This window comes from Nomascus leucogenys, chromosome 1a (genome assembly GCF_006542625.1).
Source record: "Nomascus leucogenys isolate Asia chromosome 1a, Asia_NLE_v1, whole genome shotgun sequence".
NCBI lineage: Eukaryota > Metazoa > Chordata > Mammalia > Primates > Hylobatidae > Nomascus > Nomascus leucogenys.
In genome coordinates, this window is record NC_044381.1 from 96,327,296 (window position 1) to 96,348,354 (window position 21,059).

Consider the following 21,059-nt stretch of genomic DNA (forward strand, 5'->3'; position numbering starts at 1 on the left):
TTTTATTATCTTTTAAGTTTAATGTAAATTGAAGCCACTTCCTTAATTTATGTCAAACAGCTTATTGCCAGCGTGGGAGCTGCAGATATTGTGTGTTATAGCTTATGATATCCCAAAGTAGAACATTTTATTCAGTGGCATGAGCTGGCACAGTGGGCTAGATTATTCTAATTCATTTGGGTAAGTGAACTGCAGCTTAGAAAGTTCATGTACAAAAATGCACTGTCAAAATTTCTTTTTGATTCTTTACAGGTAAGAAACTGGTTTTAGGATTTCAGCTTCTGAATTTCTATTGTCTTTATTTCATGCAGGTAATTAATTTTCATCTTATTTTAAATTAAAATCTACCTACATGTCTCTATTTGTTTATTTGCTTATTAATAGTCTCCCTCTGTCCCCTCCGCTGGAGTGCAGTGGCGTGATCATAGCTTACTGCAGCCTCAAACTCCTTGTCTGAAGCAATCCTGCCACCTCAGCCTCCTCAGTAGCTAGGAATACAGGTTGTGCACCACCATGCCCAGCTAATTGTTTTAAAAAAGTTTTTCATAGAGATGGGGTCTTGCTGTGTTGCCTAAGCCGTACTGACACATATTTAGATGCCCATGCTTTGTTTGTTAATTTTTTTTTTGAATTAAAATATTCATTTGAAAATATTTTGTCTCATGATTACTAACAGGTTGGTTCTGGAAGCTCAGGTTCTACATGTAAATGTACCTGCCTTAGTTCATCTTGTGTTGCTATAAGAGATTGTCGCAGATTGGGTAACTGATCATGAACAGAAACTTATTTGACTTATGATTCTGGAGACTGGAAAGTCCAAGAGCATAGTGCTGGCATCTGGCAAGGGCCTTTGTGCTTGTCATCTCATGGCAACAGGTGGAAAGATGAGAGCAAGAGCAGGCCCATTGAACAAAACTACTCTTGTGATAACGTTATTAATCCATTCATGAGGGTGGAACCCTCATGACCTAATCACCTTTTAACTGTCCCACCTGTTAATACCGTCACGTGGTGTGTTAGTCCGTTCTCACATTGCTATAAAGAACTACCTGAGACTGGATAATTTATGAAGAAAAGAGGTTTAATTGACTCACAGTTCCAAAGGCTGTACAGGAAGCATGGCTGGGGAGACTTCAGGAAACCTACAGTCATGGTAGAAGGTGAAGGGGAAGCAGGCACATCTTCACATTGTGGAGCAAGAGAGAGAGAGAGGAAAGGGTGAAGTGCTATACACTTTAAAACAACCAGATCTCGTGAGAACTCACTCTCATGAGAACAGCAAATGGGAAGTCTGCTTCCATGATCTAATTACCTTCAACAAGGACCCTCCTCCAACATTGAGGATTACAGTTCCACGTAAGATTTGGGTGGTGATACAGAGCCAAACCATATCACATGGCAGTTAAATTTGAAATTAGTTTTGGAGGGGACATTCAAATCACAGCATTTTGCTCCTCATTCCACAAAACTCATGTTCTTCTCACAAACAGCAGCCCCAAAAGTTGTTCCAGCATAAACTCAAATTCCAAACTCCAGAATCTTATTGAAATCAGATATAAAAATAAATAAATAAATAAATAAACAAACAGATACAGTTGAAACTCAAGGTGCTATCATCCCAAGGCAGATTCCTCTCCCACTGTGAGTCTGTGAAATTAACAAGTTATATGCTTTTTAAATACAAGTGGCAAAGGCATAGGAGAGACATTATTGTTACAAAACAGAGAAATAGGTAAGGGATAACTGGTCCCAATTAAGTCCAAAACCTAACAGAGAAAACATTACTTTTTTTTTTTTTTTTTGAGATCGGGTCTCGCTCTGTCTCCCAGGTGGCTGAAGTGCAGTGGCACAATCACAACTCACTGCAGCCTGGACCTCCTGGGCTCAAGTGATCCTCCCACCTCAGCCTCCTGAGTAGCTGGGACTACAGGCATGCATCAACATGCCTGGCTTTTTTTCTTTTTTTTTTTTTTTTTTACTTTTTATGGAGATTATAGCTCTCTATGTTGCCCAGACTGGTTGAAAGTAACCATGCAGCTCCTTCAGTATTTTGCTTAGAAATTTCTTCTGCCAGATATCTTAGTTCTTTGAGCTTAAATTCTGCCTTCCATAAAGCCTTTTGGGCATGGACATAATTAAACCAAGTTCTTTGCAACTTTATAACAAGGACTGCCTTTACTCCAGTTTCCAATGCCTTGTTCTTCATTTCTGTCTGAGACCTCATCAGAATAGCCTTTACTGTCCATATTTCTACCAAGATTCTAATCATGATCTCTTAAGTTATTTGTAAGAAGTTTCAAACTTGGCCTACAGCTCATCTTCTGAGTCCTTAACAGAATAGTCCTAAGCTTTCCATTTATGTAAATCTAAGCTTTTTCTAGCCTATTCCTCCAAATATTTCCAGCCTCTACCCATTACCTAGTTCCAAAACTATTTTCGGATATTCAGATATTTGTTATAGCAACAGCGCTACTCCTTGGTACTGTGCTACTATAACAAATACCACAGGCTGGGTAATGTATGAAGAGAGGGTCTTCATCCATGGTGGAAGGTAGAAGGTGGAAAGGCAAGCAAGGGTGAAAGTGAGACAGAGAGGGCCACACTTACTTTTTTTTTCCCTTTGAGACAGAGTCGCTCTGTTGCCCAGGCTGGAGTGCTGTAGTGTGATCTCAGCTTACCGCAAACTCTGCCTCCTGGGTTCAAGCGATTCTCCTGCCTCAGCCTCCCAAGTAGCTGAAATTACAAGCATGTGCCACCACACCTGGCTGGTTTTTCTATTTTTTGTAGACTCGGGGTTTTACCATGTTGGCCGGGCTGGTCTTGAACTCCTGACCTCAAGAGATCCACCCACCTTGGCCTCCCAAAGTACTGGGATTACAGGCATGAGCCACCGTGCCTGGCCTGGTGTTTACTTAGTTTTGTGGTAGATATTAATATTTAATATTTAAAAATATAATATTTTGTTTATGGGTTTGGGTCTACTATCCTGGTTGCTCTATAAATAAACATATGAGGAGTTTCAAAAACTATACTGCCTCTACCACAATCTTTTTCAGGATCCTCCTGGGGTTTTGTTTGTTTGTTTGTTTGTTTGTTTTGAGACAGAGTGTCACTCTTGTTGCCCAGGCTGGAGTGCAATGGCGTGATCTCGGCTCACTGCAACCTCTGTCTCCTGGGTTCAAGCAATTCTCCTGCCTCAGCCTGCCGAGGAGCTGGGATTACAGGCATGTACCACCACGCCTGGCTAATTTTTTGTATTTTTATTAGAGATGGGGTTTCATCATGGCCAGGCTGGTCTTGAACTCCTGACCTCAGGAGATCTGGGGGACCTCGGTCCCCCAGAGTGCTGGGATTACAGGTGTGAGCCGCCCTGCCCGCCCCTCCTGGGTGTTTTTTACAAAGTTAAATTTATTGAATTTAAAGGGCTGTCTTCTTTGAAATTATGTACTGCTAAAATATTCTTTAATTTATGAGAGGCTGGTTTTTACAGATGGTGACTGCTCCTTCTTTTTAAAGTCCTTCCTTTATGAAATAAAAACCTGGCAACAGTTTTATTTTGGAGATTTTACTTGGTTGTGAAATCTAGCGTTTTGATGACCATTTATCTCCTCAGTTCCCTAAAGCAGAAAAAAGTAAGTGACTTCTCAAAGGTTACAGTGTTAATAAATGGCAGCACCTATATCTAAATATTTATTTTATGATTCCACATGAATCATCTCTGAACTGGTTATAGGAAGTGACTGAGTGAAAGAGAACTCTGTTTAGAAAGTGTTTTACCAGGCAGGTGTGGTGGCTCATGCCTGTAATCCCAGCACTTTGTGAGGCTGAGGTAGGAGGATTGCTTGAACCCAGCAGTTTGAGACCAGCCTGGGCAACATAGCGAGACCCCATCTTTACCAAAAATTTAAAAAGTAGCTGGGTGTATTAGTCCACTTTCATGCTGCTGATAAAGACGTACCCATGACTGGGCAATTTACAAAAGAAAGAGGTTTAGTGAGCTCACAGTTCCATGAGGATGGAGAGGTCTCACAATCATGGTGGAAGATGAAAGGCACATCTCATGTGGTGGCAGACAAGAGAAGACAGTGAGAGCCAAGCGAAAGGGGTTTCCCCTTATAGAACCATCAGATCTTGTGAGACTTATTCACTACAACTGGAACAGTATGGGGGAAACCATCCCCGTGATTCAATTATCTCCCATTGAGTCCCTCCTACAACATGAGGGAATTATGGGAGTTATAATCCAAGATGACATTTGGGTGGGGATACATCCAAACCATATCGTTCCACCCCGGCCCCTCCCAAATCTCATGTTCTCACATTTCAAAACCAAGCATGCCCTCTCAACAGTCCCCCAAAGCCTTAACTCATTTCATCACTAACTCAAATGTCCACAGTCCAAAGCCTTAACTGTTACAAGGAAAGTCCCTTCTGCCTATGAGCCTGTAAAATTGAAAGAAAGTTAGTTATTTTCTAGATATAATGGGGGTATAGGCATTGGGCAAATACAGCTATTCCAAAGGGGAGAAATTGGCCAAAACAAAGGAGCTACAGGCCCCATGCAAGCCCAAAATCCAGTGGGGCAGTCAAATATTAAGGTTCCAGAATGACCTCCTTTGACTCCCTGTCTCATATTCAGGTCACGCTGATGCAAGAGGTGGGTTCCCATGGTCTTGGGCAGCTCTGCCCTTGTGTCCTTGCAGGGTACAGCCTCCCTCCCAGCTGCTTTCACAGGCTGGCATTGAGTGTCTGCAGCTTTTCCAGGCACATGGCGCAAGCTGTCAGTACTTACACCATTTTAGGGTCTAGAAGATGGTGGCCCTTTTCTCACAGCTCCACAAGGTGGTGCCCCAGTAGGGACTCTGTGTGGGGGCTCCGACCCCACATTTCCCTTTTGCACTGCCCTAGCAGAGGTTCTCCATGAGGGCCCCACCCTGCTGCAAACTTCCGCCTGGACATCCAGGCATTTCTGTACATCCTCTGAAATCTAGGCAGAGGTTCCCAAACCCCAATACTTGACTTCTATGCACTTGCAGGCTCAACACCATGTGGAAGCTGCCAAGGCTTGAGGCTTGCACCCTCTGAAGCCATGGCCTGAGCTCTGTGTTGGCCCCTTTCAGCCATGGCTGGAGCATCTGGGACACAGGGCACCAAGTCCCTAGGCTGCACACAGCACGGGGACCCTGTGGACCCATTTTTTCCTCATAGGCCTCCGGGTCTGCAATGGGAGCGGCTGCTTTGAAGACCTCTGACATGCCCTGGAGACATTTTCCCCATTGTCTTGGGGATTAATATTTGGCTTCTCATTCATTATGCAAATTTATGCAGCTGGCTTGAATTTCTCCTCAGAAAATGGGATTTTCTTTTCTATCATGTGGTCAGGTGGCAAATTTTCTGAACTTTTATGCTCTGCTTCCCTTATAAAACTGAATGCCTTTAACAGCACCCAAGTCACCTCCTGAATGCTTTGCTGCTGAGAAATTTCTTTCACCAGATACCCTAAATCATCTCTCTCAAGTTCAAAGTTCCACAAATCTCTAGGGAGGGGCAAAATGCCTCCAGCCTCTTGCTAAAACATAGCAAGAGTCACCTTTACTCCAGTTCCCAACAAGTCTCTCATTTCCATCTGAGACCACCTAAGTCTGGACTGTATTGTCCATATTGCTATCAGCATTTTGGGCAAAGCCATTCAACAAGTCTCTAGGAAGCTCTAAACTTTCCCACATTTTCCTGTCTTCTTCTGACCCCTGCAAACTGTTCCAAACCCTGACTATTACCTAGTTCCAAAGTTGATTCCACATTTTTGGGTATCCACAGCAGCACCCCACTCTGCTGGTAGTAATTTGCTGTATTAGTCTGCTTTCATGCTGCTGATAAAGACACACCCAAGACTGGGCAATTTACAAAAGAAAGAGGTTTAATGGATTCACAGTTCCATGTGGTGGACTCACAGTTCTACGTGGATGGAGAGGCCTCATGATCATGGTGGAAGATGAAAGGCACGTCTCACAAGGCAGCAGACAAGAGAAGACAGTGAGAGCCAAGCAATAGGGGTTCCCCCTTATAGAACCATCAGATCTCGTGAGACTTATTCACTACCACGAGAACAGTATGGGGGAAACTGCCCCCATGATTCGATTATCTCCCATGGGGTCCCTCCCACAACATGGCGGAATTATCGGAGCTACAATTCAAGATGACTTTTGGGTGGGGGCACAGCAAAACCATATCACTGGGTGTGGTGGTGCATGCATACCTTTAGTCCCAGTAACTCAGGAGGCTGAGATGGGAGGATTGCTTGAGCCTGGGAGTTCAAGACTGCAGTGAGCCGTGGTTGCACTACTGCACATCAGCCTGGGCAGTGGAGTGAGATCCTACTTCAAAAAAAAAAAAGGAAAGTGTTTTACCTTTCAGCTAACATGCTGGCTTAGCACTCCTTTCTGGGTAGTGTGAGAAATACTCCTTGGGAGTTTGGAGATAAGATTTTTGGCAGTTTCCTGATTATTAAGAATTCAGTGTCCGGTTAATTCTTGACTGTGATGCCGCCTCTTTTGAATTTGTTTTGTAAGAAGCTGAAAATGTCTCTGAATATATGAGGTGCTGTGAGAGCTAGGGAACTCATAAGGCACATGTATTAGTTTCTTACTGCTGCTGTAACAGCTGTAAAAAATCACTAATTGGGTGGCTTAAAACAACACAAATTTATTATCTTGTGATTCTGGAGGTCAGTAATGTGAAATAATTTTCACTGGGCTAAAATGAAAATGGCAGTAGGGCTGGGGATTTTTAGCATCTCTTAGGGAGAATCTGTTTCTTACCTTTTCCTGCTTCTTAGAGACTGCCTGCTGTTCAAATGAAATGGTGCATTTCCCCTAAAGAGGTGATCAATTAACACTGTATAGTCTATTCATGTATTCAATAATTCGAATTTTTTTAAGTGTAGTTAATTATTTAACCTACACAGAGTCATTGCATACTATCTCTCCTCATATCTGGGGTTTGGAAATGGTGGTGCAGCGGAACAGAGACACATCCAAGGTCTAAAACATGAAGTGTGTGGTGTGTGTGTGTGTTTGTGTGTGTGTGTGTATGTGTGTATGTGTGTGTGTATTTTCACAAGTGGAAGTGGGGTGAGCTGGAGGTTATTGAGTCTCAGGCACCACAGAATCACTGTTGACATTTGTTGTTATTGCAACAAGGAACTCCTTTAGTCAGCATTGAGGGAAGTAAGCTGGCAGTCTCTTTAAGTTGTGTACCAGGATAGGAGAGACTATCTTGCGCTTATAACACCCAAATAATGGCTTAATACAACACAAGTTTTTCACTCATACAGAGTTTGGCTTAGAGATTAAAGCTCCTTCTATCTTGTGATGCCACTATCACAAGGTTCTCAAGGTTGTTGTGGGAGAAGAGAAGGCAAAAGGAGCTCATAGAATGCCTTTATTGGTAAGTCCTGAAATTGGCTTGTATCACATCTGCCAACACTACTTTGTCTACAATTCAAGTGACCAAAATATAAATAACGCTAGGAAATATGATTTTCCTGCACGTTTAATGGAACTGCTATGGTTATAATCCAACTAGGATGGGGATTTGGAAAGGGTTAGAGTAGAAGAGGAAATGATGGTTAGATCTCATCTCTTTTCATTACTCCAGCAAGATTTTTACCCTGCCTTGACAGTACCATTTGGCACTTGCTGCTTGGGCTGTTGCTGTGGATTTCTGTATTGGTGGGACAGACAACGATTGACCTAAGGCAACATCAGGGACTTAAGAACCATACACGTTACACATTTTTCTCTCACCTATTCTTCCAGCATCACCAGTCTGCCTTTCATGTCAGGTGGCCCCCAACCCTATTTCAAGACAGTTGACACACAGATTTCTTGAAGTTTTTGGTTGGTTCCTCAGGTCAATGATTTCTTTTTCTTTTTTTTTTTTTAGTAGTTCCAGGTGGATTTTGGGGAAGAGTACCGGCAACCTTTTGCAGTTCATTGTCTTGAGGGGAGCTGGACACCTTCCTGACTTCTGATTAAAACATTTTTAGGACAAAAACTCCAACCTTACCTTACCTAAAAACCGTTTAGTTTCTTGTCCTCATAAATAGAACAGTTTATTGCTAGGGTCTAGGTATGATGGTAATGATATGATGGCACCATGACCCAGAGAATAGCAGAAAACTTAGTATTGGGTTACCTATGAAATGTAGTTCTTTAGGAAGCAAATTATCTTTCTTTCAACCACCGATACTATCTTTATCTTCTCTCTTCAGGTCGGGTTAAAGGTCTGAAACAATAATTAAAAAATCAACTTATCAAAAATACTTTGCTTCACATTTTTCGTGTGTAATTAGTGTTGCAAGGCACCCAAAAGAAGAAATACAGAAAACAATTTGTGGCCAGGCACAGTGGCTCATGCCTGTAATCCCAGCACTTTGGGAGGCCAAGGCGGGAGAATTGCTTGAGGCCAGGAGTTTGAGACCAGCCTTGTCAGCATAGTGAGACCCTGTCTCTAAATAAATGAATAACTTTGATTTGGTAAAATAAGTATCCTGACCAATAAAGAAAAGTTAATAGATTGAAAATGGTAAAGTTTCTAAAATAAGTCAACAATTTCATCAAACATCTTTACAGTATATAGCTTATTTAAACATATATATACTTTTCTAGGTATTGTGCAAAACAGGCACTAGAGATATGAATGAGTGTATTGTTAAATTTATAAATATTATTAAAAGATTAATTTGTGTGTGTATGTGTTTGAGACAGGGTCTCACTCTGTTGCCCAGGCTAGACTGCAGTGGTGTGATCTCGGCTCACTGTAACCTCCTCCCTGGCTCAAATGATCTCTTACTTCAGCCCCCAAGTAGCTGGGACTACATGCACGTGCTACCACACCCAGCTAATATTTTTTGTAGAGGCGAGATTTTGCCATATTGCTTATGCTGGTCTCAAACTCCTGGATTCAAGTGATCTATCTGCCTTTGGCCTCCTAGAGTGCTGGGATTACAGGTGTGAGCCACTGTATCCAGCCAAGCCCATTATTCATTCTTGCCACTAAGATTAAACTAACCAAAAAACAAAACAAAACAGAACAAAAACCAAAAAGCCCATTGGTTATATGAATTAACATTACAGAGTAGCAGACCAATTAACATTATTAAATCAACAACATGAAAAAATATATACTTAAATTCCATATTGAGTTTATGCAGTGATGTAGAAATAAAACTGTTAGGAAAAATCTGTTACCCTCACTACTGATTATATACCTCTTTATGCTGGTGATTGATTTTAGGGGCTTTTATTGAATTAAATTTACATACTTTATGTCATGATTCAAAAATGGGGTTTGACTCAAAGTTTAGTTACATTAAGGATTAAAATATTTTTACATTAAAAATATATATGTTACAAAAATACTGCATGGTCTCATTTATATGTAGAATCTAAAAAAGTTGGATTTAGAAATAGAGAGGAAGATGATGGTTATCAGGGGCTAAAGGTTGGGGATGGGAGTGATTGGGGAGATGCTGGTCAAAGGAGACAAAATTTCAGTTGGACAGGAGGAATAAGTTCAAGAGAGCTATTGGAAGACATGGTGACTACAGTTAATAACAATGTATTATATTCTTGAAAATTGCTAAGAGAGTAGATTTTGTGTTTTCACCACAAAAAAGACATGTGAGATAATGCATATGTTAATTAGCTTGATGCAGCCATTCCACAATGTATATTTCAAAACTACCTGTTGTGCATAAATATGTACAATTGTGACTTGTCAATTAAAATACATAAATATGCATTTAAAAATCGTTATTAAGAGGTGAATTTTGATAATCTTAAACCTGCTCTAACAGGACTAAAAATTTTCACCGAATTTTTAAGAAATAAAAAAAGTTTTACTATGTTATTTATTAATAGGAAAAGGTCAACAAAGTGTTGAGAAACCCTGCTTCTGCTTTTGTATATGTCTCTAGCTGTTTGTTTTTGTGACCAGTGGAACTTTGAAGAGAGTTTTTTACAGTGGTGCTTGCAGACTGTTGCTCCATATCTCTATCTTGTGGAGTAACTTTGTATATTTTATCATCTTCCTTAAAGGGACAATGTGAATACTAAATTTTTCCTTGGAGAAATCAGCTGCCACTTTTCTTTTTCGTATGGGAAAATTTTAGAAGATGTTGAAGAAATCCCAAGTATTCGTAAATATTACTTACCAAATGAGAAATTTTGGTCAGAATCTTGGTTAGGAAAAATGTGGGTAATTACATGTTATAGATGAAAAGCTGGGTTTTCTGAAAGTCAGTTTTGTTAGGTTTACTGCAAAATCAATAAAAAGGACTGATATATAAGCGTTGCAAAGTGAGTCTATTTCTCCAGTAGATGGCGCTGTATACTAATGATATTGTGCTACTGCATGGCAAACAAGGGAATGCAGCCGATGAGATAATATTAAACTTAAGTAAACCAATATATAATCCAGTTCAATATTTTACCTATTCATTATGTAACTAGGGCAAAATATAATTTTATTCCTTATATCTCTATCTATATGTTATTTTCCAGTTATCTGTGGAGAATGTGTACAGTTGATTGGTGGAGTTAGTGAGTTTTTATTGGTCTGTCCTTATACTTTAAGTCAGTACTCTAATGACCAAGAAAATGTAAAAGATTTTATTATTATTATTATTATTATTATTATTTTTGAGACAGGGTCTCGCTCTGTCGCCCAGGCTGGAGTGCAGTGGTGTGATCATAGCTCACTGCAGCCTCTAATTCCTGGGTTCAAATGATCCTCCCACCTTAGCCTCTGGAGTAATTAGGATTACAGGCACTCACCACCATGCCCAGCTAATGTTTTTATTTTTCGTAGAGATGGATTCTCCCCGTGTTTCCCAGGCTGATCTCAAACTCCTGGCCTCAAGCAAGACTCCTGCTTTGGACTCCCAAAGTGCTGGGATTACAGACATGAGCCGCTGTGCCCAGCTAATATTTTCAATATACAGTTGAAATTATTTTAAATGGCTTCCACTCAATGATTTGCCAAAGTGATGGAAGTTCTCCATTCCCACTGATATTAACATACTGACTGATTCCTATGGTGTGCTTGATACTAAGGCTAATAGTAGATGAATGTCTTGTAGATACTTCTGCATTTACCAGTTGATTTCTATACTTAAAAAGTAGTATCAGGTGTGTTTGTTCTCAAACCTGTTTATGCTAATTGTATCCGTGATCATAATTATATAATTATATTAAAATAAGCTAATGCAAATTTTATTATAAAAAGCATTGTCTCTAGGAAAACTAAGATGAATGTTTTGGAACAATCAGTAAAGGTGAATCACTAAAAAAAATTACTATCAAAGAGGTGTGAGTGAGAAAACTGAATAAAAGCCCTACAGGCCAGGAGTAGTGGCTTACACCTGTTATCCTAGCACTTTAGGAAGCTGAGGTGGGAGCCTCATTTGAGGCCAGGAGTTAAAGAATCAGCCTGGGCAACATAGGGAGATTGTATCTGTACAAAAAATTTTACAAAAGTAGCCGGATATGGTGGTATGTGCCTGTAGTCTTAGCTACTCAGGAGGCTGAGGTGGGAGGATCACTTGAGCCCAGGAATTTGAGGTTGCAGTGAGCTATGACCACACCACTGCACTCCAGCCTGGGTGACAGAGCCAAACACTGTCTCTAAAACAAATTAAAATTAAAAATAAAAACTATTTTATTATTGTTTGGCATATAAATAATGCTTGACTTCTACATCGTACCTAATGTATACTGTTTTATAGTATACAATGATATAAAGATACACTGTGAATACAAGTAATAACTAGAAAATAGAAGTTAAAAGAAGTTACTAATTAGAGAATTATCACTCAGCTAATAAATTTCATAGATCAGGGTTTATAAGGAGTTTTGGTTACGGTATAGATTAGCTTAACTCCTTTCTTCACAGTCTACTCTCTGTCCCTTGTTAGTATCTTCTTGCTACACATGTTCAGCCATCTTTTTATAATTTGTCTCACATTTTTTCCCAATATTTTACATAAAAGGAGAAACATACTAGTATTCCAGTGATCACCAGGACTTGAGCCATCCAATGGGAAAATGGAAATTGCAACTATATCTCTTCACAAGTCTTATAATGTCCTCTTACCATTCTGACTGTTCTTTTTCCTCTTCTGTCAACACATACTTGTACCTTTTAATATCCTCTTACCATTTTGACTATTATTTTTAATTCTCTTTCAGCAATACTTGTACCTTTTTATAGTATTGATGGAGGCATTTACTTGCATGTATCACTTTTCTAAGACCAAATTCACCTTTTTTCTCAATTTTTCATAAGTATCATGTCAGTTGGGGCCTTTAAATCAGCCTGCCAGCATATTTTCTAATTCTGAACATCAAGCAAATTTGATTTTCATTTACTTCTTTTAATGAACCTGCAATCCCACTGCTATATCATACTGCCAAGGCAGAAAGATTAAAATCTGGCCACTCTAAAATTCCCAGATTATACAGTGATTAAACTATTCAGTAGTCGTCCTAAGTGAGCATATGTCTTCTCCAGTGTAGCTGAGGTGTATACTGTTTCATCAGCTTAGTGAGGCATCCACTCCATGCATGTATGGCTTCATCTTTTTAAATTGATGCCAGTCTTGACCAGTCTTCTGGAAGAGAGCACCCTCTAGTGTCACTATTTGGGGTAACATGTATATTTTATCATGATGAAATGCCACTTAAAACACCATTTGGGCTTGATTCAGTAATTCAGTACTCCCTAAAATTTCCAGTCGTTCTTTGATTTTTGGGGCCAGTGTTAATACAGCCACTACAAATGTTAACATCAGGTACTTGTGGCCTGAGTGCAATTTAAATATAAATTGGCCCCAAGAAGTAGTCAGTTGGCTGTATTTAACTTTCATATTTTTTCAGAAAGCTTTTAATTTTTTCAAAAAGTTTAGTCTATATGTGGAGGCTTCAAAAGGTTTTTGGAAAAATGGAATTAAAAGATAAAAAATATAAACTTTATTTCTCAACATAAGTGTCATCAAGTTCAGGACACTTTTGTTGGTGATGATACCAGCCATTTAGCGCATCCCTAAAGAACTGAGGGTCCTAGGAATTTAACCATGTCAGTGCAGTCATTTTTACATCATTAGCTGATGAAAAATGAACGCCTTTTACATATTTTTTAAAATTAGGAAACAAAAAGAAGTCAGAAGGAGCCAAATCAGGACTATAAGGTGAATGCTTAATGATTTCCCATCAGAACTCTCACAAAATTGCCCTTGTTTGATGAGAGGAATGAGCAGGAGCATTGCTGTGGGGGAGGAGGCCTCTCTGGTGAAGCTTTCCTGGGCATTTTTCTGCTAAAGCTTTAGCTAACTTTCTCAAAACACTTTCATAATAAGCAGATGTTGTCATTCTTTGGCCTTCTAGAAAGTCAACAATCAAAATGCCTCGAACATCTTAAAAAACTGTTGCCATGGCCTTTGCTCTTGACCAGTCCACTTTTGCTTTGACTGGACCACTTTCACTTTTTGGTAGTCATTGCTTTGGTTGGACTTGGTCCTCAGGATCATACTGGTGTAAAACCATGTTTATCTCTGTTACAGTCTTCAAAGAAATGCTTCAGGATCTTGATCTTACTTATTTAAAGTTTCCATTGAAAGCTCTGCTGTTGTCTGCAGCTGATCTGGTTGCAGTGGTTTTGGCACCCATCGAGTAGAAAGTTTGCTCAACTTTATTCTTCAATCAGAATTGTGTAAGCTGATTCCATTGAGACGTCTGTAGTGTTAGTTATTGCTTCTGCTGTTAATCATTGGTCCTGTTCAGTTAGGGCATGGACACGATAATTTTTTTTTTTTTTTTTAAATAGAGGTGAACAATCTGCTGCTGTGAGCTTCATCTTCAACATTGTCTGGTCCCTTCTTTTTTTCTTTTCTTTTTTTTTTTTTTTTTGTTCAGGTGGGATCTTGCCGTATTGCCCTGGCTGGCCTCGAACTCCTAGGCTCAAGTGATCCACCCACCTCGGCCTCCCAACGTGCTGGTATTACAGGCATGAGCCACCATGCTTTGCCTTAATTTTTAATTTTTAAATTTTTTGTAGAGATGAGGTCTGGCTGTGTTACCCAGGCAGGTCTTGAACTCCTGGCCTCAAGTAATTCTCCTGTCTTAGCCTCCCAGAGTGCTGGTATTAACAGGCATGAGGCACCACACCTGGCCCCAAACCTTTAATTTAATTCTTGACTGTTGCTTTTGTTAAAGTATTAGCAAAACCTAAAATATAGTAGACTTCCATTCTAGTTACTACTCATTTATTGGTCCCTGCAGTACTGATAGAGGTCTAATGTGGTCCACTTAGCTGAATTCTTTTTTTTTTTTTTTTTTGAGACGGAGTCTCACTCTGTCACCCAGGCTGGAGTGCAATGGTGCGATCTCGACTCCCTGCAAACTCCGCCTCATGGGTTCACGCCATTCTCCTGCCTCAGCCTCCCGAGTAGCTGGGACTACAGGCGCCCACCACCATGCCTGGCTAATTTTTTTTTTTTTTTGTATTTTTAGTAGAGACAGGGTTTCACCGTGTTAGCCAGGATGGTCTTGATCTCCTGACCTTGTGATCCGCCTGCCTTGGCCTCCCAAAGTGCTGGGATTACAGGCGTGAGCCATCGTGCCCAGCCAGCTGAATTCTTAAAGCCTATGTTCCCAAACTTTTTTTCATAATGCCCTCAGTGTCTTAATATTTTTATGCTGCTTCTGAGCTATTGTTCTCTCTTGTTCCATACTGATTTTTGCATGCTACTTGCTTTTTATCCCAGCAAGTGCAGTAAATCCAGATTTGTAAAGATATGAATTCATTGAATACAATATAGTGAGATCTAATGATCGAACGGTGAACCTTCTTGAACTAGTAGTTCACATAGTGTTCATCAGATGTCATTGCTTCTCTTGAAAATTTAAAATATTTAATCCCTCTGTGTTTGCTGCAGTGTTAGGGAATGCCTTGACACACAGGTCAAGAACCATAGGTTTGAGGCCACCTTCAAGGAATTACTATTGACTTTGTATGGGTGTGTGGTATAGTTAGACTCTAATTCTGATAATAATAGTCCTGTGTTAGAGGACTATTTATTAATCACAGGTAGGATTCATTCTTGTGTGTATGTGTATCATAAAATGTACATAACGTAAATTTTACCATCTTAAGTGGATAGTTCAGTGGTGTTAAGTAGATTCACAATGTTGTACAAACATTACTGTTAGGAACTTCCAGAACTTTTCATCATCCCAAGCAGAAACTCTGTATCCATTAAGCAGTATCTCCATACTGCTCCTCCCCTGGCTCCTGATAACCTCTATTCTACTTTCTATCTCTATGATTCTGCCTATTCTAGGGACCTCATATAAGTGGAATCATAAAGTATTTGTCCTTTTGTATCATTTTACATTCCTACCAGCAATACACAAGGGTTCCAGTTCCTCCATGACCTTACCAATGCTTGGTATTTTCAATTTTTTTTTTTTTTTTTGGAGACGAAGTCTTGCTCTGTCACCCAGGCTAGAGTGCAGTGGCACGATCTCGGCTCACTACAACCTCCGCCTCCAGGGTTCAAATGATTCTCCTGTCTCAGCCTCCTGAGTAGCTGGGATTACAGGCGCATGCTGCCACACCCGGCTAATTTTTGTATTTTAGTAGAGACAGGGTTTCACTGTGTTGTTTAGGCTGGTCTCGAACTCCTGAGTTCAGGAAATCCACCCACCTCGGCCTCCCAAACTGCTAGGATTACAGGCATGAGCCATCGCGCCTGGCCTCAATTTTTTGATAATAGTCATCTTTCTGGGTATGAGTCATATCTCATTGTGGTTTTGACATAGATTTCTCGAATAGCTCGTGATGTTGAGCGTCTTTTCATGTGTGTATTAGCCATTTGTATGTCTTCTTTGGAGAAATGTCTAATCAAGCCCCCCCTCCCACTTTTTTTGTCTGTTGAAGACTATAGTAGTGTGTTTCTTTTGAGGCTTTTCTAAATTATTATTATTATTTTCAAGACCTTTGTCACCCAGGCTGGAGTGCATTGGTGAAATCTCAGCTCACTGCAGCCTCTGCCTCCCGAGTTCAAGCGATTCTCGTGCCTCAGCCTCCTGAGTAGCTGGGACTACAGGCATGCCCCACCACGTTTGGCTAATTTTTTGTATTTTTAGTAGAGACGGGGTTTCACTATGTTGGCCAGGCTGGTCTTGAACTCCTGACCTCAGGTGATCCACCTGCCTCAGCCTCCCAAAGTGCGGGGATCACAGGTGTGAGCTACTGCGCCTGGCTTCCAAATTATTTGTGTACACCGTTCCTTGTTGTGTGTGATCAGTGACAGCTGTTTCTTTAGCCCATGTTCAGCTAGTGTGTTTTTATAGAGTTTTCCTTGAATGCCAGGGCCTCTTTCAGTCTTTGCAAATTGCTTTGTGCTGGGACACTCCTTTAGCCCTTAGTTAGGCTTAATCTGATCCAGGGGATCAGCCTGAGGTGAAAGTTTAAGATCTCAGGTCTTTTCTGGGCATGCCTCTTGCCTGGGCATGTGTTGGCTTTCTAGATTCCCCGGTATACTTGGCTGCTTGTCATGTGGTCATGTGTTAATTTCCCAGAAAGTCTTGCTCCAGCTTCTCTTTCAGGCCATAGATGGTCTGTCATATGTCTCCCCCAGTCATTTCTTGGCCTGGGTCTCTGTGGATCTGTTGTCACTTTGCGGCCTGCACAAGCAGTACCTGCCACTTTTCCTACCTGAGTTCTGAGCTAGGTGAAACAGAGGAGTGCCTTGTGTCAGTCCTTAAATATCCCCTAGACAGGTCAGCACAGACATGCACAACAATTTGTCTATCAGGTCTACTCTGCTCCCTCTAGTTAGAGGAAGGGAACTGCTTCAAGTACAAGACTCCCACTGCACCAGGTAGGGGATGGGGGAAGAACAAGTGAATAAAGCCATATACTACTGTGCTATCATTTTGAAGATGCCTTTTTCTTGATTTGGTGTTATTTTGGTTGCTGTAAACCTTTGACTGTTTTCTATAGCTCCAGCCAGCAAAGTTGGTTCAGACAGTTTCTGCTTTGGTTTTTTAAAAAATTCTCTCTGGGATAACAAGAACATAACCTTTTTCTAGTCCACTATTTTGCTAACATCTCCCCCCTTTGACTTTTTAAAAAAGTTTTATTGTTGTTGTTTGTAGAGGCTGGGTCTTGTGTTGCTCAGGCTGGTCTTGAACTTCTGGCCTTAAATGATCATGCCACCTTGAAGTTTTGATCTTAAGTAGTTAACTTTTGCACCCAACTTGGTGGGTGGTTTGTGTTTGGCTAAGACACTGTGCAGGTGCTCAGAGATATGTGATTGCTGTTTAAGGAAAGAGAGAATCTGTGTAGTTGAACTCTTAACCCTTGAGCCAGTTTGGTCTCCATATTCTCGTGGAATGGTTGGTTAAGTACTGCTCACTGACTGTTATGGTTTGTTTTGGTATGTGAACATTTCCCTTTCTTTGTTTTAAGCTTGTTTTTGTTTTTGAAATTTTGAAATTTTTTTCTTCTCTTAGAGACAGAGTCTCAGTCTGTCACCCAGGCTGGAGTACAATAGTGCAATCATAGCTCATTGTAACCTTGAACTCTTGGACTCAAGTGATCCGCCTTCCTTGGTCTCCTAAGCAGCTGAGAGTTACAGGCAAACACTATCTTCTCCCTTCTGTGAAATAATTATTCAATGAATTTTACAAGAAAGTAAATGCTGTATATTCTCTTTTATTTTGCAATATATGTTTTAACTGTTTGTTATAAACGATTGCAAACATACACAAAAGTAGAGAAATAGAATCACAATGCCTTTGTATGTATTACCCAAGTTTGACAGTTATCCTTCATGGTTTGTGTTGGTTAATCTTGTTTCATATATATCCCGTATTCTACCTGTCCTGTGAATCCTGCTCTTTTTCCCCCATCTCCCCTTCTCACCCCAGGATAATACTTATTAGTGATACAAACTTCCCTCAGGAGGCGTATAATGTTTGTCTTTTTGTAATAGTTTTAATAGTTATGACAGGATAAATATTCAGTTTTGGTTTCCCTTCATTTTATTTGAATTTGAGAAAAGATTTTCTTAATGAATTAATAATATAAAATGTCAGGTTACTCGTACAGCCATTTTGCAAGTAGTACTCATGGTTATATTATATAAATCACCACATCGTAGAGATGAAACTTTCTTGAAAGAAGTGCTATTCAGGGCTGGGTGCAGTGGCTCACGCCTGTAATCCCAACACTTTGGGAGGCGGAGGCTGGTGATCGCTTGAGCCTAGGAGTTCAAGACCAGTCTGGGCAACATGGTAAAACCCCACTTCTACAAAAAAAAAAAAAAAAACAACAAAACTAGATGGGTGTGGTGGCTCGTACCAGTGTTCCAGCTACTCAGGAGGCCAAGGCAGGGGGATTGCTTGAGCATGGGAGCTGGAGGTTGCAGTGAGCCAAGATCACATCACTGCTGTGCAGCCTGGGCAACAGAATGAGAACCAGTCTCAAAAAAAAAGTAATATTCTTTTTTTTTTTTAATGAAAAATGAAAAGTCATCAGTGTCTTTTGGAAAGTCTTTAAAAAGTAGCATACATTGCTTAATTTTTTTTTTTTCGAAATGGAGTCTGGCTCTGTTGCCCAGGCTGGAGTGCGGTGGCACTCGGCTCACTGCAAACTCTGCCTCCCAGGTTCATGCCATTCTCCTGCCTCAGCCTCCCAAGCAGCTGGGACTACAGGCGCCCACCACCATGCCCAGCTAATTTTTTGTATTTTGAGTAGAGACGGGGTTTCACCGTGTTAGTCAGGATGGTCTCGATCTCCTGACCTCGTGATCCGCCCACCTCGGCCTCCCAAAGTGCTGGGATTACAGGCGTGAGCCACCGCGCCCGGCCTGCTTAATTTACTTACTACTTGGACAGAAACACTGTGCAACTGTATTAGTATTAATTTTATAGATAATATTTTTAGCTCAGTTGATTTGTCATTTTGAGATAGCTTTTAAAAAATGTGTCTTCAGAAACAAATTTGTAGTTGAACATATATTTCTGGATCCTAAGAAACTATAGTGTGGTAAAAAAAAAAAGAGTATAACACTTACATATAATTTATAGTTGAAATTATAATTTTAAGTTGCAGGAAGAATAAAACTAATTGTTTCTTCAAGGAAATTTGTATATATAGTTCAGCTTCTTTTATTTTTTCTTTTCATAATGCATTTTTATCCCATGTTATGGAACATCTGTTTTCAGATCATATTCTTACTACATGCTTTTCATTGATGAAAACATTTAAGAATGATTCAAGAAATTAAATTAGCTTTTGTAATTTCTCAGAAAAATGAATGGAGGAGGCTGTGACATTCTTGATAATGAACAAGAAATTGGAACTATAAGTCTAATTTATTTTACTATCTTTAAAATCTTCACTTCTAGTAATTGTATTCTATAACCTGTAAGCTGACTTTAATATTACAGTTTTTAAAAATGAAGTTTGTAGGTCGCATGCAGCACTGTCCTTTGGGATTGATTAGCTACAGTAATTTTAGCAAATTACATAGGTAAATATTGTATTTTTTGGTGTTTCTTTGAGACATGTCTTACTCTGTCACCCAGGCTGGAGTGTAGTGTGCAATTATGGCTCAATTATAAAATTGTCATTACATGTTTAAAACTCAAAGCATAACTTGTTATTAGGATATATTTATTCTTCCGTATATGCCTCTGTTTGTTAAGGTCTTCTTTGTTAGTATTTATTGTTAAACTACAGAAAATATGGAAAATCGCTAAATGGCTTCTGTTCAATTTGAGAAAAATCTGTTAGTAAGCATTATAATATGTGACGAATTAAAGACCTAAATGATTATTTTTAACTTTATTTTTGAAAGACATTTTCTGATAGCTATTCTTTTGTTTGATTTCAAGTGGCTGCTTATCACAGTTGTCATTATAGATCAATTTAGCTTACTCTAATACATTTTCACCTTTGATTTGCCAGGAACTTCAGTTGGCTGTATGGAAATGTAAACCTTTGTATGAAGGAGTATATCAGTGCATCAGAACTTGGCACCCACACGGATCTTAAGAAAACAGGCTATTTGTTCCCTGGAGAAACTATTCTATAACCTGAGTTTGTTTTTATATTCTGTTCTGTGCTAGATTAAGTGATTTAGTTTAGTTTTGCTCAGGGCAAAACGTTTCAGGATATTTTAGAAAATCCTGGTATGTGATTACCCTCTGAAAATAATACCAGTTTTACAATTTTGCTTTTTATCAGTAGGCTTTGCAGTGCCATATTCCTTCTCAAAGTGTCATTTGCAGCTGGCACTAAAGACTACTGCAGTATTCAAAATAGTGTATTGTCTTACCCTCCAAATTTTGAAAATGTGGAAGCCATGTATTTGAAGCACCAAGTATTAATTTCATCTTAATTTGATGTCCTTTTATGGTTAGTTTTTAGAGAAACTACCAGTAGGTGACACACACACACACACACACACACACACACACACACACACACACAGGTTTATTATAAGAATTGACCTATGTGATTGTGGAGGCTAACAAGTCCCAATATCTGCAGTCAGAAAAGAAAGATGGTGACCCTGGAGAGCCAGTAGCGCAATTCTAGTGCCAGTTTGAAGGCCTGAGATCTAGAAGAGCTGATGGCATATTTCCAGTTTAATGACTAGCAAGCTTGAGCCCCAAAAGAGTGAATATTTCATAGTCTGAAGGCAGGAAAGGACTGATGTCCCAGCCGAAGGCAGTAAGGCAAGAGGAGATCCCTCTTGCTTTCTAGAAGTCGGTCTTTTTGTTCTATTCAGGACCTTGAGTGATTAAATGGCCCACCTACATTAGGGAGGGCAGTCCACTCTACCCAGTACACTGATTCAAATGTTAATCTCCTCAGAAACAACCTCACAGACACACCTAGAATAATGCTTGTAAATATCTGGCCAGCCCATGGCCTAGTCAGGTTGACACATAAAATTAGGCTAGGTTCAGTGACTCATGCCT

At 39.9% G+C, this 21,059-nt stretch overlaps 1 protein-coding gene across 2 annotated transcripts in view; it reads left to right on the forward strand.

Annotated features, from left to right (window-relative positions):
• Nucleotides 1-21,059, forward strand: part of MIPOL1 (mirror-image polydactyly 1) — a 370,127-nt gene that overhangs the window by 23,266 nt on the left and 325,802 nt on the right. Inside the window, exon 2 of one of the 2 annotated variants that reach the window (XM_003263723.2) lies at nucleotides 7,334-7,446. The exons of the other annotated variant lie outside the window; for it this stretch is intronic. The gene's annotated coding sequence lies outside the window, so the exon portion shown is untranslated. The remainder of the gene's footprint in view (nucleotides 1-7,333; nucleotides 7,447-21,059) is intronic. 2 annotated transcript variants of the gene reach the window in all.